Source organism: Cervus canadensis, chromosome 17, assembly GCF_019320065.1.
Source record: "Cervus canadensis isolate Bull #8, Minnesota chromosome 17, ASM1932006v1, whole genome shotgun sequence".
Lineage (NCBI taxonomy): Eukaryota > Metazoa > Chordata > Mammalia > Artiodactyla > Cervidae > Cervus > Cervus canadensis.
Genome location: NC_057402.1, coordinates 61,462,711 through 61,490,086, shown reverse-complemented (window position 1 = coordinate 61,490,086; position 27,376 = coordinate 61,462,711). Strand labels below are relative to the sequence as shown.

The 27,376-nt window shown below is 38.3% G+C and overlaps 1 protein-coding gene and 1 non-coding gene across 2 annotated transcripts in view; one reads left to right on the top strand and one right to left on the bottom strand.

Moving 5' to 3' along the window:
• LOC122454822 (gamma-aminobutyric acid receptor subunit gamma-3) overlaps positions 1 to 27,376 on the bottom strand; it is a 774,851-nt gene that overhangs the window by 97,549 nt on the left and 649,926 nt on the right. The window lies entirely within an intron of this gene.
• LOC122419958 lies at positions 8,747 to 8,853 on the top strand. Its single transcript, XR_006263158.1, has one exon. It is a non-coding gene; the product is annotated as a U6 spliceosomal RNA (small nuclear RNA).

The window sequence follows — 27,376 nt, the reverse complement described above, 5'->3', positions numbered from 1 at the left end:
TTCTTCTATTGGGGCTATTTTAAATATGTACATTCCATTTTGCATTCAAGATATAAATCTCACAAATTTTACTCTGTAGAAGCACATCTCATTGAATAAAATCCTAACACCCAACTTAATGGATCATTTATTAAATAAAAGCCAATGTGTAAATTTCACAGTTCTCCCTCACAAGGAGCATATAAAGGCAATAATAATAATGTGTGTATATATATATATATATATATATATATATATATATATATGTATACACACACACATATATATTTCATTGGCAATTATGTGCTTTATGTGTTCACTCACTTAAATTCGCAACAGCCATATAAAGGAGAAGGTAACGTCCTTCATGGGTGGATTACAGAAGCTGATCAAGGACAGATAGCAAGTGAGTGGTGCCAAAGCAGTAAGACCTAGACGGTGTGACTCTAGTGCTCCTAATCTCTACTCACTCTTCACCATGAACTCTACCAGAGAAAACACTTTTTAAAAATTGGTTGGAACATGAACAACTTATTGAACACAGACCATTTATAAAACTTCATATGCAGAATACTTTGCTTGTAGTTTAGAGAATTACTTACAGAACCTGCTAAACTTAAAGCTTAAATAAACTTAAAAAGTATTAGATATTCACATCAAGCTGTGTGGCTTTTGCCATAGTCATGGAAAAACAGCTCTTTCCCATGATTACTTTGACTATAACAAATTTATTCTCTGAGAGGGGTTGTTTGGGGTTTTGTAATAAAATAGGTGCTGGCTCAAAGTATTGTGGGTCTAAAGTGGGATATACTGTGTCACTAACACACCTGCTTTCAAAGACAATATGAAAAAAAATGTAAAATATCTCATTAATAATTTTTATGTTCATTGGGTGTTGAAATACTACTTATATATATTGAGTGAATTCAGTATCTCATTAAAATTAATTTTACCTCTTTAAAAAATACAAATAAAAGAGGCACCAAGGAAAAGCTTCTAGTTTGGTTAATTGTGGATCTAGGCTACCAATGATCTCTTCAAATCAGGAGACTTTTGCTAAAGCTGCCTATACTACAGAATCACTTCTAAGTATGCTCTAGGCATGCTCTAAGCTTGTCCTAAGTATGTCCATTGTAGAGTGTATTTCATGTACCTAGCTCAATTTCATAAGCTTGCTATAGATGTCTTCATTCTTAGGATAAAAAAATGCTGTGTGTCCTGCCCAAGTAATTTTAGACAGTTGGACCAAGGTTCAAATGGACTGCATGGGTAGCCTTGGTATGGCAAAGAAATAGACTAGCATGCAAATTTCTTAGAGGTTTTATACAAGAGACAGAAGAAACTTGTTATAGTGATCACAAAATCATCTCTCTTTCTCTTGTCTTAATTTTCTCTATTGTCTTTTGGTTTCTATGATTTCTGGTGAGGAGTCAGATGTCTGTGTCAATGTTGTACCTATGAAAGTAATGTGTCTTTTTTTCTCAAGATGTTAAAAGACATACTTTCTGCCTTCAGTCTTTAGAAGTTCAGAGGTTTTCTTTGGAGCTCACAAGTATTCTTAAGTGTGTGATTTCATGTTTTCAGTTATCTAGGATAATTTTAAGACATTATTTATTCAGATATTGCATCTAACCAATTCTCTATGGCCTACATTTTGGGGATTCTAATTTCAGTTTTTTTCCTTATCAATTACATTTATATTACAAATGTATGCCATATTCCATACAATTTTTGCCCTCAACATATTTATTGTTTTGTCTCTAATTTTTCTTGTTTTGATTATTTTCTATCTAACCACTTTGTGGTTAGTCATATTTTTTCTTTAATCCAGTTTTATATGACAAAGTATATTTTTAATTATTTTTAATTAGAGGATAATTGCTTCACAGTGTTGTATTTGTTTCTGGTATACAACATGAATCAGCTGTAAGTATACTTATATCCCCTGCCATTTGAGCTTCCCTCTCACCCCCATCCAACCCCTCTAGGTCATCACAGAGCACCAAGTTGAGCTCCCTCTGTTATATAAGAACTTCCCATTAGCTATATATCTTACACGTAGTAGTGTATATATGCAATGGTACTCTCTCAGTTCATCACAGCCTCTCCTTGCCCTGCTGTGACCACAAGTGCCTTTTCTATGTCTGTGTCTTTACTTCTGTTCTACAAATAGGTTCATCATACCATTTTTCTACATGGCATTTCTGGGTCATATGGGAGTTTTATTTCTAGTTTCCAAAGGAACCTCCATACTGTTCTCCATAGTGGTTGTATCAATATATATTCTCACCAATAGTAAAAAAGGGTTTCCTTTCCTCCACATCTTCTGCAGCATTTATTTTTATTTTTTTTATGATAGCCATTCTGATCAGTGTGAGGTGATGCTTCATTGTAGTTTTGATTTGCATTTCTCTAATAACGAGTGATGTTGATCATCTTTCATGTATTTGTTGGCCATCTTATGTCTTTGGAGAAATGTCTGCTTAGGTCTTTCAACCATTTTCTGATTGAGTTATTTGTTTTCCTAATATTGAGCTGCATGAGCTTTCTGTATATTTTGTGTATTAATCTTTTGTCAGTTGCTTCATTTGCAGTTATTAGCTCCCATACTGAGGGTTGTCTTTTCATGTTGTTTGTGGTTTCCTTTGCTCTTCAAAAGGCTTATGATTAAATAAGTCTCATGTGTTTTATTTTTGTTTTTACTTCCATTAAGCTAAGAGGTGGGTCAAAAAGATCTTGTTGTGATTTATGTTGAAGAGTGTTCTGCCAGTGTTTTCCTCTAAGGGTTTTATACAGATGGCTCTTTACCCCACGGACTATACAGTCCATGGAATTCTCCAGGTCAGAATACTGGAGTGGATAGCCTTTCCCTTCTCCAGGGGATCTTCCCAACCCAAGGATCGAACCCAGGTTCTCCATATTGCAGACGTATTCTTTGCCAACTGAGTCACAAGGGAAGCCCATGGATGGCCTTACATTTAGATCTTTAGTCTGTTTTCACTATTTTTGTGTATGGTGTTAGAAAGTGTTCTATTTCCATTCTTTTATATGCAGCAGTCTACTTATTGAGGAGACTGTCTTTTCATCATATAATTTTCTGTCTGAGTAATCTGTCCATTGATTAAGTGAAATGTTAGTGTCTCCCACTATTATTGTGTTGCTGTCAATTTCCCCTTTCGTGGCTGTTAGCATTTGTTGTATGTATTGAGGTGCTCCTTTGTTGTTTGCATAATATTTACAATTGTTATGTCTTTTTCTTGGATTGATATTTTGATCATTATATAGTGTCCATCCTTGTCTCTTAATATTCTTTATTTTAAATTCTATTTTATCTAATAAGAGTATTGCTACCTCAGTTTCCTTTTGATTTCAATTTGAGTGGAATATGGTCTTTTATCCCTTCACTTTCAGTTTCTATGTCTCCTGAGGTCTGAAGTGGGTCTATTAGAGACCACATTTAGGCAGTCTTTGTCTTTTGGTTGGAGCATAACATCCATTTATATTTAAGATGATTATAAATATGTATGCTCCTATTACCATTTTCTTAATTGTTTTTGGTTTGTTTTTGTAAGTCTTTTTATTCTCTTGTTTTACCTGCCTAGAGAATTTCCTTTAGGAAATTGTATAGTTGGTTTGGTGGTGCTGAATTCTCATAAATTCTCTTGAAACATCTTTAAAGCTCTTGATTTCTCTGTTGAATCTGAAAGGGATCCTCTCTTGGTAATCTTGGTTGTAGGTTTTTTTCCTCTTTCATTACTTTGAAAACTTACCATTCTTTTCTGACATGCAGAGTTTCTGCTAAAAGATCAGCTTTCAGCCTTATGCAGATTCTCTTGTATGTTATTTGTTGCTTTTCCCTTGCTGCTTTTAATATTTTTTTCTTTGTGTTTAATATTTCTCTTGGGTTTCTCCTGTATGAGATTCTGTACTTCCTGAATTTGGTTATTTTTTTTCCCCATGTTAAGAAACCTTTCAACTATAATCTCTTTGAATATTTTCTCAGACTCTTCTCATTTTCTTCTTCTGGGATCCCCATAATTCAAATGTTGATGCATTTGATATTGCCCCAGGGGTCTGTGAGACTGTCCACAATTCTTTTCACTCATTTTTCTTTATTCTGCTCCTTAGCAGTTATTTCCACCATTCTGTCTTCCAGCTCACTTAACTGTTCTTCTGCCTCAGTGTATTCTTCTATTGATTCTTCCTAGAGTAGTTTCAATTTCAGTTATTGTGTGAATCATCATTGTTTGCTTATTCTATAATTCTTCTAGACAATTATTAAATGTTTCTTGCATTTTTTTCCATTCTATTTTCAAGATTTTGGATAATTTTTATTATCATTACTCTGAATTCATTTTCAGATATATTGCCTATTTACCCTTTATTTACTTGGTCTTGTGGGTTTTCGTCTTCCTTCTTCATCCCAATGGGGGCTTTCCTGGTAGCTCAGATGGTAAAGAAATCTGCCTGCAATGCTGGAGACACTGTTTCAATCCCTGGGTTGAGAAGTTCCCCTAAAGAAGGGAATGGCAACCCACTCCAGTATTCTTGCCTCAAGAATTCCATGGACGCAGGAACCTGGAAGGCTATATTATATAGTCCATGGGATTGCAAAGAGTTGGATGTGAATGAACAACTAACACTTCATGCCATCCTAATGATATATCTCTTTTTATTTTGTCTAGCTTACTGTGTTACAGGTCTCTCTTTTTCTCAGGCTGTAAAGTTGTTTATCTTGTTTCTGGTCTCTGCCCTCATTGAGTGAGGTTGGTCTAGTTTCTTGTGAAAGTTTCATGGTGGGAGGGATTGGTTCCTGTGTTCTGGTGGGTGGACCTGAATTTTTTCCAATGATGGGCAGGGACATGTCAGAGGTGTACTTTGGGGTATCTATGGGCTTAGTATGACTTTATTAGGACTGTTGGCTAATGATAGGGTTTGTGTACCTGTCTTGCTTGTGGTTTGGCATAGGAGTCTGGCACTGTGTTCTTCAGGCAGTTGGGTGGAGTCACGACATTGATTTTGATGGTGTAATGGGAGCTGTCACCAGTTTATATTCCCAGGGGCCAAGACTTATCTGACTGTCCACTGTCCTGGACTTGTTCTCACCCTAGAGTCTCAGGCCTGAACTTTGGTCTGGGAACCAAGACACCACAAATCATTCATCAGAGCAATAAAGGGGAATTGTTTTAAAAAAAGGAAAACAAAACAACAACAAAAGAAAAAAGTCGTAAAAAAGACACATGATAAAAGTAAAATCAAACAAAGAGAAACAAGAACAAAGAAATACACACACACAAGAAGTGAAAACAGAAGCAAAGAAAGCAAAGTACAAGACAGCAACCAAACAAACAAACAAACAAAAAATAAAATGAAAGAAGAAATCCACGAATTAAAAACAAAAAAGCAGAATTAAACAGGTAACAAAAAACTGAAGCATAGTGCCAAGTGAAAAATAAAGCAAAGAAAATGAAAACATGAAAATGGTAAGAAAAAAAAAAAGGAACAACAGAGAAGCAAAGTTGAAACTATATTTAAAGGATCTATATACATTTTAGTCATAGTTAACAGAAGAATCCAAAATGAAGTTCTTGGGTGCAATCTCAAAAATGACAGGATGATCTCTGTTTGTTTCCAAGGCAAACCATTCAGTATCACAGTAATCCAAGTCTATGCCCCAATCAGTAAAGGTGAAGAAACTGAAGTTGAATGGTTCTATGAAGACCTACAAGACCTTCTACAACTAACACCCAAAAAAGATGTCCTTTTCATTACAGGAGACTGAAATGCAAAAGTAGGAAGTCAAGAGATACCTGGAATAACAGGCAAAATTGGCCTTGGAGTATAAAATGAAGCAGGGCAAAGGCTAACAGAGTTTTGCCAAGAGAATGCACTGGTGATAGCAAACACCCTTTTCCAATGACACAAGAGAAGACTCTACATCTGGACATTACCAGATGGTCAATACAAAAATCAGACTGACCACATTCTTTGCAGTCAAAGATGGAGAAGCTCTGACAGTTCAGTTCAGTTCAGTCACTCAGTCGTTTACAATTCTTTGCGACTCCATGGACTGCAGCACGCCAGGCCTCCCTGTCTATCACCCACTCCCGGAGTTTACCCAAACTCATGTCCATCGAGTCGGTGATGCCATCCAACCATCTCATTCTCTGTCGTCCCCTTCGCCTCCTGCCTTCAATCTTTCCCAACATCAGGGTCTTTTCCAATGAGTCAGTTCTTTGCATCAGGTGGCCAAAGTGCTGGAGTTTCAGCTTCAACGTCAGTCCTTCCAATGAACACTCAGGACTGATCTCCTTTAGGATGGACTGTGGATCTCTTTGCAGTCCAAGGGACTCTCAGAAGTCTGACAGTCAACAAAAACAAGAACAGAAGCTGACTGTGGCTCAGATCATGAACTCCTTATGAATTCCTTGTTGCCAAATTCAGACTTAAATTGAAGAAAGTAGGAAAAACCATCAGAACATTCAGGTATGACCTAAATCAAATCCCTTATATTTATACAGTAGAAGTGACAAATAGATTCAAGGGATTAGATGTGATAGAGTGCCTGAAGAATTATGGACAGAGGTGGGTGACATTGTACAGGAGGCAGTGATCAAGACCATCCCCATGAAAAGGAAATGCAAAAGGGCAAAATGGTTGTCTGAGGAGACCTTAAAAGTAGCTGAGAAAAGAAGAGAAGTGAAAGGCAAAGGAGAAAAGGAAAGATATACTCATCTGAATGCAGAGTTTCAAAGAACAGCAAGGAGAGATAAGGAAGCCTTCCTCAGTGATCAGTGCAAAGAAATAGAGGAAAACAATAGAATGGCAAAGACTAGAGATCTCATAAAGAAAATTAGACATACCAAGGGAACATTTCATGCAAAGATGGGCACAATAAAGGACAGAAATTGTATGGAATGAACAGAAGCAGAAGATATTAAGAAGAGGTGGCAAAAATACACAGAAGAACTATACAAAAAAAAGATCTTCACGACCCAGATAACCACTCTGGTGTGATCACTCACCTAGAGCCAGACATCCTGGAATGTGAAATCAAGTGGGACTTAGGAAGCATTATGACAAGCAAAGCTAGTGGTGATGATGGAATTCCAGTGGAGCTATCTCAAATCCTAAATGATGATTCTATTAAAATGCTGCACACACTATGCCAGCAAATTGGGAAAACTCAGCAGTGTCCACAAAACTGGAAAAGGTCAGTTTTCATTCCAATCCCAAAGAAGTGCTATAGCAAGGAATGTTCAAAATGCTGAACAATTGCACTCATCTCACTTGCTAGCAAAGTAATGATCAAAATTCTCCAAGTTAGGGTTCAACAGTACGTGCTATGTGAACTTCCAGATGTCCAAGCTGGATTTAGAAAAGTAGGAGGAACCAGAGATCAAATTGGCAACATTTGTTGGATCATTGAAAAAAGGAATAGAGTTCCAGAAAAACATCTATTTCTGTTTTATTGACTATGCCAAAGCCTTTGACTGTGTGGATCACAACAAATTGTGCAAAATTCTTCAAGAGGTCAGAACACCAGACCACCTTACCTGCCTCCTTAGAAGTCTGTATGCAGGTCAAGAAGCAACAGTTAGAACTGAACATGGAAGAACACACTGGTTCCAAATCAGGAAAGAAGTACGTCAAGGCTGTACATTGTCACCCTGCTTATTTAATCTATATGCACAGTACATCCTGTGAAATGCTTGGCTAGATGAAGTGCAAGCTGGAATCAAGATTGCCAGAAGAAATACCAATAACCTCATATATGCAGATGACACCACCCTTATAGCAGAAAGTGAAGAACTATAGAGCCTCTTACTGAAAGTGAAAGAAGAGAGTGAAAATGTTGGGTTAAAACTCAACATTCAGAAAAGTAAGACCATTGCATCCAGACCCATCACTTCATGGCAAATAGATGGGGAAACAATGGAAATAGTGACAGACTTTATTTTGGGGGCTCCAAAATCACTGGAGATGGTGACTGCAGCCATGATACTAAAAAAGTCTTCCTTCTTGGAAGAAAAGCTATGACCAATCCAGACAGCATATTAAAAAGCCAAGACATTACCTTGCTAACAAATATCCTTCTAGTCAAAGATATAGTTTTTCCAGTAGTCAATTATGGATGTGAGAGTTGGACTATAAAGAAAGTTGAGCCCTGAAGAACTGATGATTTTGAACTGTGGTGGTGCTGGAAAAGACTCTTGAGAGTTCCTTGGACTTCAAGGAGATCAAACCAGTCAATCCTAAAGGAAATCAGTTCTGCATATTCATTGGAAGGACTGATGCTGAAGCTGAAACCCCAATACTGTGGCCACCTGATGCAAAGAACTGACTCATTGGAAAAGACTCTGATGCTGGGAAAGACTGAAGGCAGGAGGAGAAGGGGATGACAGAAGATGAGATGGTTGGATGGCATCACCAACTCTATGAACATGAGGTTGAGCAAGCTCCAGGAGTTGGTGATGAATAGGGAAGCCTGACGTGCTGCAGTCCATGGGGTCGCAAAGAGTCAGACATGACTGTGAGACTGAACTGAACTGATATATATTTTAAAAGCAAAGAAAAAAGTGAAAAAGAAATGAAAGAAAACAAAAAAATCAGAACAACAGAAAACCAAATAAAAGCAGAAGTATATGAAAAATAGGACCTGTGACTAAAAGCATCCCAAAAGATTAAATAATAATAATAATAACAAAACAACAACCATAACAACAGAGAAAAAATAAATAAGAAAACCAAAAAAGAAAACAGAACTGTGCTCGCTTCGGCAGCACATATACTAAAATTGGAATGATACAGAGAAAAGCAGCATGGCCCCTGCGCAAGGATGACACGCAAATTCGTGAAGCGTTCCACATTTTCCCCGTCCAACCCCACCCACAGCGAGGAATCTCCACAATAAAGAGGAAACACCAATTGCCAGAATACAGAAAGGCCACCCCAAACACAGCAACCTAAACAAGATGAAAAGGCAGAGAAATACCCAGCAGGTAGAGGAACAGGATATATGTCCATCAAACCAAACAAAAGAGGAGGAGATAGGGAGTCTACCTGATAAAGAATTCCAAATAATGATAGTGAAAATGATCCAAAATCTTGAAAGCAAATTGGAGTTACACATAAATAGCCTGGAGACAAGGATCAAGAAGATGCAAGAAAGGTTTAACAAAGACCTAGAAGAAATAAAAAAGAGTAAATATATAATGAATAATGCAATAAATGAGATCAAAAACACTCTGGAGGGAACCAAGAGTAGAATAATGGAGGCAGAAGATAGGATAAATGAGGTAGAAGATAGAATGGTTGGAATAAATGAAGCAAAGAGGAATAAAGAATTAAAAGAAATGAAGACAACCTCAGAGACCTCTGGGATAATGTGAAACACCCAACATTCGAATCATAGGAGTCCCAGAAGAAGAGGACAAAAAGAAAGACCATGAGAAAATACTTGAGGAGATAATAGTTAAAAACTTCCCTAAAATCGGGAAGGAAATAGTCACCCAAGTCCAAGAAACACAGAGAGTCCCAAACAGGATAAACCCAAGGCGAAACACCCCAAGACACATGTAATCAAATTAACAAGGATCAAACACAAAGGACAAATATTAAAAGGAGCAAGGGAAAAACAACAAATAGCACACAAGGGGATTCCCGTAAGGATAACACCTGATCTTTCAATAGAAACTCTTCAGGTCAGAAGGGAATGGCAGGACACACTTAAAGTGATGAAAGGAAACAACCTACAACCCAGATTACTGTACCCAGCAAGGATCTCATTCAGTTATGAAGGAGAAATCAAAAGCTTTACAGACAAGCAAAAGCTGAGAGAATTCAGCACCACCAAACCAGCTCTTCAACAAATGCTAAAGGATCTTCTTTAGACAGGAAACACAGAAAGGATGTATAAACTCGAACTCAAAACAATAAAGTAAATGGCAATAAGTACATTATTGTTCGTACTTATCAATAATTACCTTAAATGTAAATGGGTTGAATGCCTAACCAAAAGACAAAGACTGGTTGAATGGATACAAAAACAAGACCCCTATATATGCTGTCTACAAGAGACCCACCTCAAAACAAGGGACACATACAGACTGAAAGTGAAGGGCTGGAAAAAGATATTCCATGCAAATAGAGACCAAAAGAAAGCAGGAGTAGCAATACTCATAGAAGATAAAATAGACTTTTAAAAAAAGGCTGTGAAAAGAGACAAAGATGGACACTACATAATGATCAAAGGATCAGTCCAAGAAGAAGATATAACAATCATAAATATATATGCACCCAACGTAGGAGCACCACAATATGTAAGACAAATGTTAACAAGTATGAAAAGGGAAATTAACAATAACACAATAATAGTGGGAGACTTTAATACTCCACTCACACCTATGGATAGATTAACTAAACAGAAAATTAACAAGGAAACACAAACTTTAAATGATACAATAGACCAGTTAGACCTAATTGATATCTATGAATTTCACCTTTTTCTCAAGTGCACAAGGATCCTTCTCCAGGATAGATCACATCCTGGACCATAAATCTAGCCTTGGTAAATTCAAAAAAATTGAAATCATTCCAGTCATCTTTTCTGACCACAATGCAGTAAGATTAGATGTCAATCACAGGAGAAAAACTATTAAAAATTCAAACATATGGAGGCTGAACAACACACTGCTGAATAACCAACAAATCACAGAAGAAATAAAAAAAAGAAATCAAAATATGCATAGAAACGAGTGAAGATGAAAACACAACAACCCAAAACCTATGGGACACTGTAAAAGCAGTGCTAAGGGGAAGGTTCATAGCAATACAGGCTTACCTCAAGAAACAAGAAAAAAGTCAAATAAATAACCTAACTCTACACCTAAAGCAACTTGAAAAGGAAGAAATTATGAACTCCAGGGTTAGTAGAAGGAAAGAAATCTTTAAAAAAATTAGGGCAGAAATAAATGCAAAAGAAGCAAAAGAGACCATAGCAAAAATTAACAAAACCCAAAGCTGGTTCTTTGAGAAGGTAAATAAAATTGACAAACCATTAGCCAGACTCATCAAGAAACAAAGGGAGAAAAATCAAATCAACAAAATTAGAAATGAAAATGGAGAGATCACAACAAACAACACAGAAACACAAAGGATCATAAGAGACTATTATCAGCAACTATATGCAAACAAAATGGACAACTTGAAAGAAATGGACAAATTCTTAGAAAAGTACAACTTTCCAAAATTGAACCAGGAAGAAATGGAAAATCTCAACAGACCATCACAAGCACGGAAATGGAAACTGTAATCAGAAATCTTCCAACAAACAAAAACCCAGGACCAGACGGCTTCACAGCTGAATTCTACCAAAAATTTAGAGAAGAACTAACACCTATCCTACTCAAACTCTTCCAGAAAATTGCAGAGTAAGGTAAACTTCCAAACTCATTTTATGAGGCCACCATCACCTTAATACCAAAACCTGATTAAAATGCCACCAAAAAAAAAAAAAAAAGAAAGAAAGAAAAAGAAAACTATAGGGCAATATCACTGATGAACATAGATGCAAAAATCCTTAGCCAGATTCTAGCAAACATAATCCAACAACGTATTAAAAAGATCATACATCATGACCAAGTGGGCTTTATCCCAGGGATGCAAGGATTCTTCAATATCCACAAGTCAATCAATGTAATACACCACATCAACAAACTGAAAAATAAAAACCACATGATTATCTCAATAGATGCAGAGAAAGCCTTTGACAAAATTCAACATCCATTTATGATTAAAAAAAAAATGCAGAAAGCAGGAATAGAAGGAACATAGCTCAACATAATAAAAGCTATATATGACAGACCCTCAACAAACTTTATCCTCAATGGTGAAAAATTGAAAGCATTTCCCCTAAAGTCAGGAACAAGGCAAGGGTGCCCACTCTCACCACTACTATTCAATATAGTTTTGGAAGTTTTGGCCATAACAATCAGAGCAGAAAAAGAAATAAAAGGAATCCAGATAGGAAAAGAAGAAGTAAAACTCTCACTGTTTGCAGATGACATGATCCTCTGCATAGAAAACCCTAAAGACTCCACCAGAAAATTACTAGAGCTAATCAATGAATATAGTAAATTTGCAGGATATAAAATTAACATACAGAAATCCCTTACATTCTTATACTCTAACAATGAGAAAACAGAAATAGAAATTAAGGAAACAATTCCATTCACCACTGCAACAAAAAGAATAAAATACGTAGGAATAAATCTACCTAAAGAAACAAAAGACCTATATATAGAAAACTATAAAACACTGATGAAAGAAATAAAAAACGACACAAATAGATGGAGAAATATACCGTGCTCATGGATTGGAAAAATCAGTATAGTGAAAATGAGTATAATATCCAAAGCAATCTATAGATTCAATGCAATCCCTATCAAGTTACCAACGGTATTTTTCACAGAACTAGAACAAATAATTTCACAATTTGTATGGAAATACAAAAAACTTTGAATAGCCAAAGCAATCTTGAGGAAGAAGAATGGAACTGGAGGGATCAACCTGCCTGACTTCAGTCTCTACTACAAAGCCACAAGACAGTGTGATACTGGCACAAAGACTGAAATATAGATCAAAGGAACAAAATAGAAAGCCTGGAGATAAATCCACACACCTATGGAAAGCTTATCTTTGACAAAGGAGGCAAGAATATACAATGGAGAAAAGAAAATCTCTTTAACAAGTGGTGCTGGGAATACTGGTCAACCACTTGTAAAAGAGTGACACTAGAACACTTTCTAACACCATACACAAAAATAAACTCAAGATGGATTAAAGATCTAAATGTAAGACCAGAAACTATAAAACTCCTAGAGGAAAAATAGCAAAACACTCTCCGACATAAACCACAGCAGGATCCTCTATGACCCACCTCCCAGAATATTGGAAATAAAAGCAAAAATAAACAATGGGACCTAGTTAAAATTAAAAGCTTCTGCACAACAAAGGAAACTATAAGCAAGGTGAAAAGACAGCCTTCAGAATGGGAGAAAATAATAGCAAATGAAATAATGGACAAAGAATTAATCTAAAAAATATACAAGCAACTCCTGCAGCTCAATTCCAGAAAAATAAAAGACCCAATCAAAAAGTGGGCCAAAGAACTAAGCAGACATTTCTCCAAAGAAGACATACAGATGGCTAAAAAACACAAGAAAAGATGCTCAACATCACTCATTATCAGAGAAATGCAAATCAAAACCACAGTGATGTACCATTACACGCCAGTCAGAATGGCTGCTATCCAAAAGTCTACAAGAAATAAATGCTGGAGAGGGTGTGGAGAAAAGGGAACCCTCTTACACTGTTGGTGGGAATGCAAACTAGCACAGCCACTATGGAGAACAGCGTGGAGATTCCTTAAAAAACTAGAAACAGAACTGCCATATGACCCAGCAATCCCGCTGCTGGGCATACATGCTGAGGAAACCAGAATTAAAAGAGACACGTGTACCCCAATGTTCATCGCAGCACTGTTTATAATAGCCAGAACATGGAAGCAACCTAGATGTCCATCAGCAGATGAATGGATAAGAAAGCTGTGGTACATATACACAATGGAATATTACTCAGCCATTAAAAAGAATACATTTGAATCAGCTCTAATGAGGTGGATGAAACTGGAGCCTATTATACAGAGTGAAGTAAGCCAGAAAGAAAAACACCAATACAGTATACTAATGCATATATATGGAATTTAGAAAGATGGTAATGATAACCCTGTATGCGAGACAGCAAGAGAGACACAGATATATTGAACAGTCTTTTGAACTCTGTGGGAGAGGGCAAGGGTAAAATGATATGGGAGAATGACATTGAAACATGTAAATTATCATATGTGAAATGAATTGCCAGTCCAGGTTTGATGCATGATACAGGGTTCTCGGAGCTGGTGCACTGGGATGACCCAGAGGGATGGGATGGGGAGGGAGGTGAGAGGGTGGTTCAGGATAGGGAACACATGTACACCCATGGCGGAGTCAAGCCAATGTATGGCAAAACCAATACAATATGGTAAAGTAAAATTAATTAATTAATTAATTTAAAATAAAATAAAAACTAAAAAGAAAAGAAAACAGAACCAAAAACATAATGAATCAAAGCATAAAAATAATAATAAATGTTTTCCCAGGGTCTCAGCTCTCAGTGTCCTGTTCCCACCATGAGCCACAGTCTACCTATGCCTGCTCGGAGGCCCTTCAATGCTGGGGTGGGTGCTGGGTTCTGGGCCTGCTGTAGGCTCTGTGAGGGCATCTGGTCCTGCTCCCTCATTTGCTTACCCTCAATGTCCATAGGTATCAGAAGTAGAGCGTTTTCTTTTGTGGGGACACACATTGCATTTTTTCTTTTTTTGAACTTTCAGCAGTTTTTATTTTCTGTCAATCTATCTAGATTACAAAGCTCTGACAACAGGTAAAGTCAGTACAGAATCATAGCCAGGATGCAACTGGTTAGTGTGTATTTGTGTATTTAGCAATGTGTCCACAATAAAATGATGAAAAGCCAGTTACTTACATTTACAGTTATTATCTGTTTCACATGAAAACCAGTTCACCTCTGCATTTGGGCCACTCACAAGAGTCTGTTTCTGAGGCTGCCCTGGAGGACTTGGGTCTGCTCCAGTGGGGACAGGGTGTGGAGATGGCATAACTGCTTAAATCTGGGGAACATCCGTGGAGCCAGGTGAGCAGGGAACTCAATGGCCATGGGTGCAAGAGATATTGCCCTACTGGGAGCCTTTTTCTTGTCTCCAGTGGCAGGCACTCAATGTGCAGGGCTGACCAGACCTTCCGATGGCAGCTGATGGCATGTGGGGAGAGAGAGGCTACAGGTGTGGTTCCACTCCCTGCATGTGACTCAACGGCAGTGCCCTGCTTCCATGGCAGTCTAGTTTTCCTCCAAAGGCATTCCATCTTGCGTATTTCCTCCCTCCTCTTCCCTCAGGCTGTCTTCCCACAGCTGGTAGCAGTGCTTATTTGGGGATTGCTTTCCAATTCATAGGCTCCCTCCCAGGCCCATGCACAACAATGAGCATGCATCCCAGTCCAGTGTATGTTGGGCATGTACATGGATTGTGTGGTTCTCACTTTATCCAGACTCACGGATCAGCTGCTTCATTCTCTTTTGACAGCCTCAAATGCTTCCATTCTTCACCCCAGGGTGCAAATCAGGTGCTGCTTTCTCTCTTCCTTCCTACTCAGTTACATGTGGATCTATATGGTCCTTTCTGGTGATCAGGTCTCCTGGTAGTGTTCAGCCAGTGTTCTGTGAGTATTGCTGCAAGTAGAGATGTATTTCTGATGCAGTCATGGAGAGAGATGAACTCCACATACACTTGCTCCTCAACCTTCTTGGAACTCCCCTATCTTCTGTATTTGTAATTAAAATTCTTGAAGACAGTATGGTGGTGGTGGTGGTGGTGGTGTAGGCGCTAAGTTGTGTCCGAATCTTGCGACCCCATGGCCAGGCTTCTCTGTCCTTGGGATTCTCCAGGCAAGAATACTGGAGTGGGTTGCCATTTCCTTCTCCAGGAGATCTTCCCAATCCATGAATTGAACCTGGATCTCCTGAGTTGCAGACAGGTTCTTTACCGACTGAGTTACAAGGGAAGACAGTATGAAGACTGAGTTATGAGGGAAGTTATAAGGGAAGACAGTATGGGGATTCCTTAAAAAAACTAGAAATAAAACCAACATATGACCCAGCAATCCCACTCCTAGGCATATACCCTGAGGAAACAAAAATTGAAAAATACACATGTATCTCATTGTTCATTGCAGCATTATTTACAATAGCTAGAATGTGGAAGCAACCTAGATGTCCATCAACAGATGAATGGATAAAGAAATCGTGGTACATATACACAGTAGAATATTACTCAGCCATAAAAATGAATGCATTTGCATCAGTACTGGTGAGATGGATGAACCTAGAACCTATTATACAGAGTGAGGTGAGTCAGAAAGAGAAAGATAAATATCATATTCTAACACATACATACGGAATCTAGAAGAATGGTACTGAAGAACTTATTTACAGGGCAGCAACGGAGAAACAGACATAGAGAATAGACTTATGGACAAGGGGAAAGTGGAGGAGAGGGTGAGTTGTATGGAAAAAGTAACATGGAAACTTGCATTACCATATGTAAAACAGATAGCCAATGGGAATTTGCTGTATGGCTCAGGGAACTCAAACAGGGGCTCTGTGTCAACCCAAAGGGTGAGATGGGGAGGGAGATGGGAAGGAGTTTCAAAAAGGAGGGGATATATGTATATCTATGGCTGATTCATGTTGAGGTTTGACAGAAAAGAGCAAAATTTTGTAAAGCAATTATCCTTCAATAAAAAATAAAAGACAAAGATAATAAATGTGAGGTGTTTTAAGCAAAAAAAATTTTTGATATTAAAAAATCTATTGGAATGTTTTTTTAAAGTTGTTTTCTGGTGACATTATCTGTATTTTCACTTATAGTCTTTTCTCTTCTCTTAAAAATATTAGTTATTTCCATAGTAAAGTCTTTGATGGTTAACTCTAGTGTCTTAATGACCTGTGGAACTGTGTCTATATCCTATTATTTTTCCTATTGGTTTTGCTTATTTGACAATGGCACACACTTTATACTGAAAATAGTATTTTTTTTATATCATATTTCAAGGGTAATTCATTCTTTTTATTTTTGATCAACAAGTTTTGGGCTAATCACTTCAACATGGTCATGGATTAGGGAAGTTCAAGGCTGAGTTGTAATTTGAGAAGTTTGTTTCTTGTCTATTTCACTTTTGTTCTGGAGATAATCCTTTAGGAATTCTACCTGAGACCTTGGGGTGTTCATTTCTCTTCTTCTGGTACCTCTCAATGATAATTTTTTCTCCCATACTGAAAGATGTTAAGGCTCTATTCTGCTCCTCAGAGACATTTTCCTTGCTTTCTTAAACCCCTTTTCAGTATCAAGATTAAAAATTGAATGTAGTGTAGAGTTGATTTCCCGTTACTTCCTCTGACCATCAGTTCAGTTCAGTTGCTCACTTGTGACTCTTTGTGACCCAAAGGACTGGAGCACACCAGTATTCCCTGGCTATCACAAAATCCTGGAGCTTGTTCAAACTCATGTCCATAGCGTCGGTGAGGCTATCCAACAAACTCATCGTCTGTCGTCCCCTTCTCCTCCTGCTTTCAATCTATCCCAGCATCAGAGTCTTTTCTAATGAGTCAGTTATTCACATCAGGTGGCCAAAGTTTTGGAACTTCAGCTTCAGAACCAGTCCTTCCAATGAATATTCAGGACTAATTTCCTTTAGGATTAACTGGTTTGATCTCCTTGCAGTTCAAGGAACTCTCAAGAGTCTTCTCCAACACCACAGTTCAATAGCATCAATTCTTTGGTGCTCAGCTTTCTTTATAGTCCAACTCTCACATCTATAACTGACTACTGGAAAAAACATAGCTTTGACTAGATGGACCTTTGTTGGCAAAGTAATGTCTTGGCTTTTTGATACGCTGTCTAGGTTCATCATGGCTTTTCTTCCAAGGAGCAAGTGTCTTTTAATTTCACGGCTGCAGTCACCATCTGCAGTGATTTTGGAGCCCCAAAAATAAAGTCTGTCACTACTTCCATTGCTTCCCCATCTATTTGTATGAAGTGATGGACCAGATGCCATGATCTTTGTTTTCTGAATGTTGAGTTTTAAGCCAACCTTTTCACTCTCCTCCTTCACTTTCATCAGTAGATTCTTTAGTTCTTCGCTTTTTGCCATAAGGGTGGTGTCATCTTCATATCTGAGGTTATTGATATTTCTTCCAGAAATCTTGATTCCAGCTAGTGCTTCATCTAGCTTGGCATTTTGCAGTACTCTGCATATAAATTAAATAAGCAGGGTAACAATATACAGCCTTGATGTATTCCTTTCCCAATTTGCAACCAGTTTGTTTTTCCATATCTGGTTTTAACTGTTGCTTCTTGACCTGCATACAGATTTCCCAGAATGCAGGTAAGGTGGTCTGGTATTCCCATCTCTTTCAGAATTTTCCATAGTTTGTTGTGATCCACACAGTGAAAGGCTTTGGCATAGTCAATAAAGCAGAAGTAGATGTTTTCTGGAACTCTCTTGCTTTTTTGATGATCCAACAGATGTTGGCAATTTGATCTCTGGCTCCTCTGTCTTTTCTAAATCCAGCTTAAACATCTGGAAGTTCTCAGGTCATGTACTGTTGAGGCCTTGCTTGGAGAATTTTGAGCATTACTTTGCTAGCATATGAGATGAGTGCGGTTGTGAGGTAGTTTGAATATTCTTTGCCATTGCCTTTCTTTCGGGTTGGAATGAAAACCGACCTGTTACAGTCCTGTGGCCACTGCTGAGTTCTCTGAATTTGCTGCCATAGTGAGTGCATCACTTTCACAGCATCATATTTTAGAATTTGAAATAGCTCAACTGAAATTCCATCACCTCCGCTAATTGTTTTCATAGTGATGCTTCCTGGGGCCCACTTGATTTCGCATTCCAGGATGTCTGGCTCTAGGTTGGTGATCACACCATTGTGGTTTTCTGGGTCATGAAGATCTTTTTTGTATAGCTTTTCTGTGTATTCTTGGCACTTCTTCTTAGTATCTTCTGCTTCTGTTAGGTCCCTACCATTTCTTTCCTTTATTTTGCCCATCTTTGCATGAAATGTTCCCTTGGTACCTCTAATTTTCTTGAAGAGATCTCTAGTCTTTCCCATTCTACTGTTTTCCTCTATTTTTTTGCATTGATTGCTGAGGAAGGCTTCCTTATCTCTCCTTGCTATTCTTTGAAACTCTGCATTCAGATGGGTATATATTTCCTTTTCTCCTTTGCCTTTCACTTCTCTTCTTTTCTTGGCCATTTCTAAGTCCTCCTCAGACAACCATTTTGCCCCTTTGCATTTCTTTTTCATGGGGATGGTCTTGATCACTGCCTCCTGTATAATGTCACAAACCTCTGTCAATAGTTCTTCAGGCACTCTGTCTATCACATCTAATCCCTTGAATCTATTTGTCACTTCCTCTGTATAAATGTAAGGGATTTGATTTAGGTCATACCTGAATGTTCTGATGGTTTTTACTACTTTCTTCAATTTAAGTCTGAATTTGGCAATAAGGAGTTCATGATCTGAGCCACAGGCAGCTCCTGGTCTTGTTTTTGCTGACTATATAGAGCTTCTCCATCTTTGGCTGCAAATGATATAATCAATATGGTTTTGATATTGACCATATGGTGATGTCTATGTGTAGAGTCTTCTCTTGTGTTGTTGCAAGAGGCTGTTTACTAAGACCAGTGCATTCTCTTGGCAAAACTCTGTTAGCCTTTGCTTTGCTTGATTTTGTACTCCAAGATCAAGTTTTCCTGTTACTCCAGGTATCTCTTGACTTCCTACTTTTGCATTCCAGTCTCCTATAATGAAAAGGTCATCTTTTTTGGGTGTTAGTTGTAGAAGGTCTTATAGGTCTTCATATAACCGTTCAACTTCAACTTCTTCACCTTTACTGATTGGGCCATAGACTTGGATTACTATGATACTGAATGGTTTGCCTTAGAAATGAACGAAGATCATTTGCTCCCAAGCACTGCATTTTGGCCTCTTTTGTTGACTATGATGGCTACTCCATTTCTTCTAAGGAATTCTTGCCCAAAATAGCAGATATAATGGTCATGTGAATTAAATTCACACATCCTAGCCCTCTTTAGTTCAGTGATAGCTAAAATGTTGATATTCACTCTTGCCATCTCCTGTTTGACCTCTTCCAATATACCTTGATTCATTCCTAACATTCCAGGTTCCTATGCAGTACTGTTCTTTACAGCATTGGACTTTACTTCCATCCTGTCACATCCAGAACTGGGCATTGTTTTCACTTTGGTTCCATCTCTTCATTCTTCCTGCAGTTATTTCTCCACTGTTCTCCAGTAGCATATTTGGCACCTACTGACCTGGGGAGTTCATCTGTCAGTGTCATATCTTTTTGCCTTTTCATACTCTTCATGTGGTTTTCAAGGCAAGAATGTTGAAGTGGTTTGCCATTCCCTTCTCCAGTGGACCATGTTTTGTCAGCCTTACATATTTCAAAAAAATTTTTAAAAATAGTCTTACTTTTTTGAAAGAATGGTGAAAATAAATTCTAATTATATTTTTAATCTCCCTGTAATTAGCAAAATAACTGATGTATCACTTCCCAAAGTTACTGTGCCATTTCTGTGGAATATTAAATGTCAAAGATTAGAAACCACCCCATTAATTCACCACTGTCCTTGGCACCAGCTGCTGCCGATGGATGAGAAAAGTGAGGTTTAGAGACATTCATCAACTTGTGCAAGGTCACAAAAATACCAAGAGCACAGATGGGAATCAAACCTAAGGCTGTTTCAAACCCATGCTCTCTCCCTCATAAATGTACAGATACAATATAACCTAATTACAATAGTGAATTCAAACCCTGGCCCCCAACTGGAATTTAGTTTCCCTGCTGTAGGCTCTCCCATCCCCTTTCACTCACAGCACTTGTCATAATACATCATTTCATATTTTTTGGGTGATAATCTGTTTAATGTCTAACATCCCTCCTCCTCCCACACTAGACCAAAAGGACCATGTCCACTATAGGCAGGAATTCTGTTTTTCCACCTCTGTACATTCAACACCCAGCACAGTTAACATAACACATGAGAGACTATGGCTTCTGACAGCAGACGGAAACAAGTGTGCTCCTGGTTCCTTTTCTTTTTTTGCAGTGAGGTGGCCAGGCACCAACACAACTTGAAACTTTTTATTGTATAGGACAATGGTTACAGACCACAGAGATTCAGGAAGACCCACTGGTTGGACCCAAAAAAAGACACTATTTCAGAGTTCTCTAGGCGGTGAGGGGACAGGCTTTTTCTGGTAGAAGGTCCATGACAATAATCAGGACAAGAAGAGCCACATATGAACCTAGTTTTTGGCGGGTGGGTGCTTAAGGTGAGCCAGCCTCATTTCAATTACTTGAGTTTGACTCTGAAAACGCAGATGTGGTTTGCTGAGTTTGCAGATCTGGGTCACTGGCTCTCCTGTATCAGTCCCTGGTTCCTGCTCACCCACAAGCTCCACGGTGGAGGTACTGGCAGCCTTGTGCAAAGACCTGAGGCTGCCAGCCTGCAGCTGTAGGGCAATGTGGATGGCACGGTTGAAAGGCAGGCCCAAGTGGTGGATGTAGATCTCAGTACAGGCATTCTGACCCTTGGGCCCCACACCCTCCCCCCTGCCCAGCAGTTTCTGGCAGCAGGCCAGCTGGACCATAAAGCCAGTCTTCTTATAGATATAAATGTCTCTGGGCCTCCAGGTCTGCCGTGGGGAAGGCGCTTCTACAAGGTGTATTCCACTGGGTCGGGCTCAGCCTTGACCACCCCAACTGGCTCTCAGTTTTCGGCCATGCTATGTGCCTCTCTCCAGTCCACAGGGTCCTCCACGTGCTCCTGGCCCACCCCCTGCCAGGCCACTCAAGCAACCAGCTGGAATACAAGACGCTGCCCACAACCCCCAGGCTGTAAGAAAGGAAGGCAAGGAACAGGGTCCACCGCAGGAATGACAGAATGCTAGCAATCCTAGTTTTTAAGAACAAATTATTTAATTTTTCTCAGGTTCAATTTCCTTATCTAAAAAGATAGTATTACCTAACCCACTGGACTAAATTTATGGGAAAAATGATTTAATACAAATAAATTCCATAGCATGATAGCTTACACTTAGCCAAAAGTTAAACATGACTTATGAACAAAATTGCTAGCTCATTATTATTCTCATAATTATAACATTGAATTAATATTTGTTGAATGGATGAACCTAAGTTCATTCAATTCAAAGTGTGTGTGTGTGTGTGCGCTCAGTCACTTAGTCATGTCCAACTCTTTGCAACCCCATAGGCTGTAGCCTAGCAGGCTCCTCTGTCCATGGAATTTTCCAGGCAAGAATACTGGAGTGTGTTGCCATTTTGTCCTCCAGGGGATCTTTCCAACTCAGGGATTGAAGCCACATCTCCTGCTCTGGCAGGTGGAGTCTTTTACCACTGAATCACTTGAACATTGTCAGGTTCTTCTTTAATTTCATCCAGAAGGGCTTGCTGTGGTGCCACTGCTTTGCCACATCACCACCCAAAGATTCTTTCATCTTAATTTTTTATGTAAAGGGATTCCTCAGTCTAACTGTCTGACCATAGGGCCTCTAATTATTGAATCTGATTGATACTCCAACACAAGGAGCTAGTTGTTCATAGCACTTCCCTCCCCCTCCCCCAGGCTCTACCTATATTGTTTGATTCATATTCTATTTCTAGATGCTCAGCTGCTGCTGCTAAGTCTTGTCAGTCATGCAAATGTTCCAAAAGATAAAACAATAATAAAATGTGGGTTTGCCTCTCTGTGTGATGTCCACTTCTTCAGGACTTTGTCCCCTCAGGTTATGGTTGTTTCAACACCTGTCTTAAAACAGATTTTAATATTACCCTATCCATTTTTTTCATTTCAATTCAGTGAGAGATTTGGTGTGCTGCAAGCCACTCAATAACCATTGGAAGAAGAACTTCACTTTTATAATGCACCATTTTTAAAAAATAAACTTTCAATTTATAACAGTATTAGATTTATGACTAATAAAAATAAATGAAAAAAAAAGAAAAACTGTGAAGATGTTTCGTAAGTTCATATATTTTCTACTCTAGTTTCCATTATTAACATATTACATTAATATGGTCCATTTGTTATAATTGGTGAGACAATACTGAGATAAAGACCATATTTTATTTAGATTTCCACATTTTTTTCATAACATCCTTTTCTGTTTCAGGATCCCAATCAGGATACTACATTGGCTTTTAGTGGTTCTGACAGTTTCTAAAGCTTCCCTTATTTGTGATGACCTTGACAGTTTCAAGAAGTATTGGTAAGTTATCTAGACTATTCCTTGATTGTGAATGCCTGATGTTTTCTTATTTATTAGTCTGAGGATATTTGATTTGGGGAGGAAGACATCAGAGGTACAATGCCATTTTCATCACATTATATCAAGAATATGTATCACCAACATTATAGGACTGTTAATGTTTATCTCCATCTCCTGGTTGAAGATGTATTTGTCAGATGTCTGTTCTGTAAAATTACCCTCTGCCTTCCTTTTTACTCTGAATTCATTGGAAAGAAGTTATTAAAAGTACTCCACACTTGAGGAGTATTAGATTAATGCCTGGGCATTAATATCTGCATAAATTACTTGGAATTCTTATGCACAGAATATTTGTCCTTTCTCCTATTTATTTATTTAATCACATTTGTATCAGTGGAGATGCATGGATATGTATTTTGTGTGGGTTATAATAACATACTTTATTTTATTGCTCGAAATTTCCAACTTTGATAATTGCAATGTCTCTTAGTTGGTTCATGTGTCCCTTTGATATACCACCATTGTTTTGTTTGTATGTGTGTGTTAGCATTTTTTTTCTTCCTTGCACTACAAGATGCTATAGGCTCATCTATATTTTTTGCCCCAGTCCTACAAATAGCTATTTCTTTAATGATTTCTGGTTCTTTTTATTGGAGAATGGTATTGAAAACCAATATTTGAATTATTGATTCTGGGGAATCTGCTTTTAGGAATTCTTATCTGACTGAGCAAGGAAATAGATGTATATTACTAACTTGTACCTATACACATATCTATAAATATTTGGTTTCTTTTAAATAAACAAAACTTATCAAAAACCCAGATCAGATGTCTTGCCACTGATATATTTTGAATAATTCCAAAATATATTTTTCTTGAATTCCCTGCTGGTTTATACTCAGTGAAGGTATTAATATATACATTTTAAATGGTCAGAATAATAGTCTAGTAGAGGCATTTCTTGTTACACTTTGTGGATTTGATAGGTAGATAGATAGATGATAGAAAGATGGAAAGATTTAAAGTTTCCAATTTTCAATATGCAAGATGGCTTTTGGCTATTGCAAAGGAAAGGCCTTCTGTAATCATCTTTGGGGGAATAGCTGAGGAAGGCAGGAAGACTATACAAAGACTGTTCAAGAGCATTAGTAACCTAAAGAATGCATAACATTGTTGAGACCGTCAGAAGTCATAACAGAAGATTATTCTTCATTGGCTGTGATCCTACAGCAATGTGATTTTTATTCCATACCCTAGCTACAGTCTGATCTGCCTCACCCAGAATGCCAAAATTTGGTATCATCAGAATCACCTGAAGGGGTTGTGAAATCCAGAATCCCCGGTGCCTCCCTGGGAGATTCTGATCCAAAAGGTTTGAGATGAGGTCCAAGAGTCTCAGTTTCTTACTAGCTCCCAAGTGATACCAAAGCTGCCAGTCAACAGGCCACCCACATGCTCAGAAGCACTGGCCTGTACCCTGTATTGTTCACAGTGAATGTAAGAGGTCCTCTTGGGAGAGGACTTTGATCTTGAATGCCACTAGAGAATCCAAGTATCAAGAGTGTATCCAGGATAAAGGGAAAGTCTTACTTCGAAATGCAACTGAAACACTAACCCTCATGGTGTGTGATATTTTCTAGGTTACTGTTATGGGTTGCAATGCATGGGGTTGAGGAGGCTCTACTGGGTCCCAGCTGAGGCTAGTATCTTCTCAGAGCTTTTGTTTGTTTCAGGTCCCAGACTTTGAGCCTGGAGTTAGCAGTGATAGTCAGTCAAATTCATGATCCTTTTGAATATATCTCTCGGTTAAGGATGTATAAGGCCAACCAGATATCAAGATCTCAGCCTCACCAACTGGTCCCACTGATAAATGTGAAGCAGGGTCTGCAGCACATATTCTGCCTGTGCTGGGTGTGTTTTTACCAGTATGAAAGATCACTTCCATCCACCAGGGCCTGAGGCTCCTCAGATACTTGAAATGAAACAAGTAGGGCTGCTTGATAAGGTCATGGAGCACGTGGAAGAGTGTCCCTTCTTGCTGCCCCAGCTGAACAAGCATGGGAAACTGCTAGACTACTTTTGCCCTCCCAGGTAGTCAAGGTTCAGTTGCAATGATAAGGCCACTCTTGGTTTTTTGAAGTTTTATTTTATTTTTTAAGATATTGGAGTTTTAACACCCAGTACTACAGAGTGTCACCTTAATTGGAAATGCAGTCATTGCAGATGTAATTAGTGAAGTCAAACTAGGGTAGGGTGAGCCCTAATCCAATATGACTCATGTCTTTATACAAAAGGTGAATTTGGACACTGACATGGACACAGAAAGAATGCCATCTGTAAGCCAAGGAGAGAGGTATGGGTCAGATATTTGCTTCAAGGTGCTCAACCTGGTGGCACTTGAATTTGGGCTCCCAGCCTTCAAAACTGAGAGTAAATTTCTGTTGTTTAGCCATCTGGTTTGTGGCACTGTTAGGGCAGCCCCAGGAAACTCATGGAACCACTCATGCTCTTAACAGTATATGAATTTTAAATATATAAATATTCATTATATTATGTAAAAGTCTGAGAGTGATACAAATAATACTTTTACATATTTCCCAACAGAGAAAAGTAGGACCAATTAAATAAAAGTGGTTTCCCAGGGTCACATCCAAAGGAGGTAAGGGTTAGAGTGATGAAAATTCTTACACAGACTCTGTGATGACAATGTGAGGCAGAAATGAAGTCAGTCCACCTCAAAGTACGTGGTGTTGGCAACATATCTAGAGACTAGACACCTGGCCTCATGCTTCTGAAGTTTTTCAATGCTTTCCCATTTCACTATCTACTCTCTTTAAATAATATCTACCCCCTTTTAAAACCTTGGAGTAATAATATCTCACCATGATTTGTGAGAACAAGCAAGAAAGATAATACATCAATTGCTTTAATATCCTTGGGAAAAAAGGAGTACATATTATTGACATAATTAGAGTGAGTTAGGGAGAAGGCAATGGCACCCCACTCCAGTACTCTTGCCTGGAAAAATCCCATGGACGGAGGAGCCTCGTAGGCTGCAGTCCATGGGGTCCCGAAGAGTCGGACACGACTGAACGACTTCACTTTCACTTTTCTTTCATGCATTGGAGAAGGAAATGGCAACCCACTCCAGTGTTCTTGCCTGGAGAATCCCGGGGATGGCGGAGCCTCGTGGGCTGCCGTCTATGGGGTCGCATAAAGTCGGACACGACTGCAGTGACTTAGCAGCAGCAGCAGATTGAGTTAGGAAATTGAAAACAAAGGAATAATATGTTGTTGGATTCTGTTTGCTAGAATTTTGTTAAGGATTTTTGCATCTATGTTCATCAGTGATATTGGCCTGTAGTTTTCTTTTTTTGTGGCATCTTTGTCAGGTTTTGGAATTAGGGTGATGGTGGCCTCATAGAATGAGTTTGGAAGTTTACCTTCTTCTGCAATTTTCTGGAAGAGTTTGAGTAAGGTAGGTGTTAGCTCTTCTCTAAATTTTTGGTAGAATTCAGCTGTGAAGCCATCTGGTCCTGGGCTTTTGTTTGCTGGAAGATTTTTGATTACAGTTTCGATTTCCTTGCCTGTGATGGGTCTGTTAAGATCTTCTATTTCTTCCTGGTTCAGTTTTGGAAAGTTATACTTTTCTAAGAATTTGTCCATTTCATCCAAGTTGTCCATTTTATTGGCATAGAGCTGCTGGTAGTAGTCTCTTATGATCCTTTGTATTTCAGTGTTGTCTGTTGTGATCTCTCCATTTTCATTTCTAATTTTGTTAATTTGGTTCTTCTCTCTTTGTTTCTTAATGAGTCTTGCTAATGGTTTGTCAATTTTGTTTATTTTTTCAAAAAACCAGCTTTTAGCTTTGTTGATATTTGCTATGGTCTCTTTAGTTTCTATTGCATTTATTTCTGCCTAATTTTTAAGATTTCTTTCCTTCTGCTAACTCTGGGGTTCTTCATTTCTTCCTTCTCTAATTGCTTTAGGTGTAGAGTTAGGTTATTTATTTGGCTTTTTTCTTGTTTCTTGATGTAAGCCTGTAATGCTATGAACCTTCCCCTTAGCACTGCTTTTACAGTGTCCCATAGGTTTTGGGTTGTTGTGTTTTCATTTTCATTCATTTCTATACATATTTTGATTTCTTTTTTGATTTCTTCTATGATTTGTTGGTTATTCAGAAGCGTGTTCTTTAGCCTCCAGGTGTTTGAATTTTTAACAATTCAACATATTAAAAAAAATCATACACCACGATCAAGTGGGCTTTATCCCAGGAATGCAAGGATTCTTCAATATCCGCAAATCAATCAATGTAATACACCACATTAACAAATTGAAAGATAAAAATCATATGATTATCTCAATAGATGCAGAGAAAGCCTTTGACAAAATTCAACAC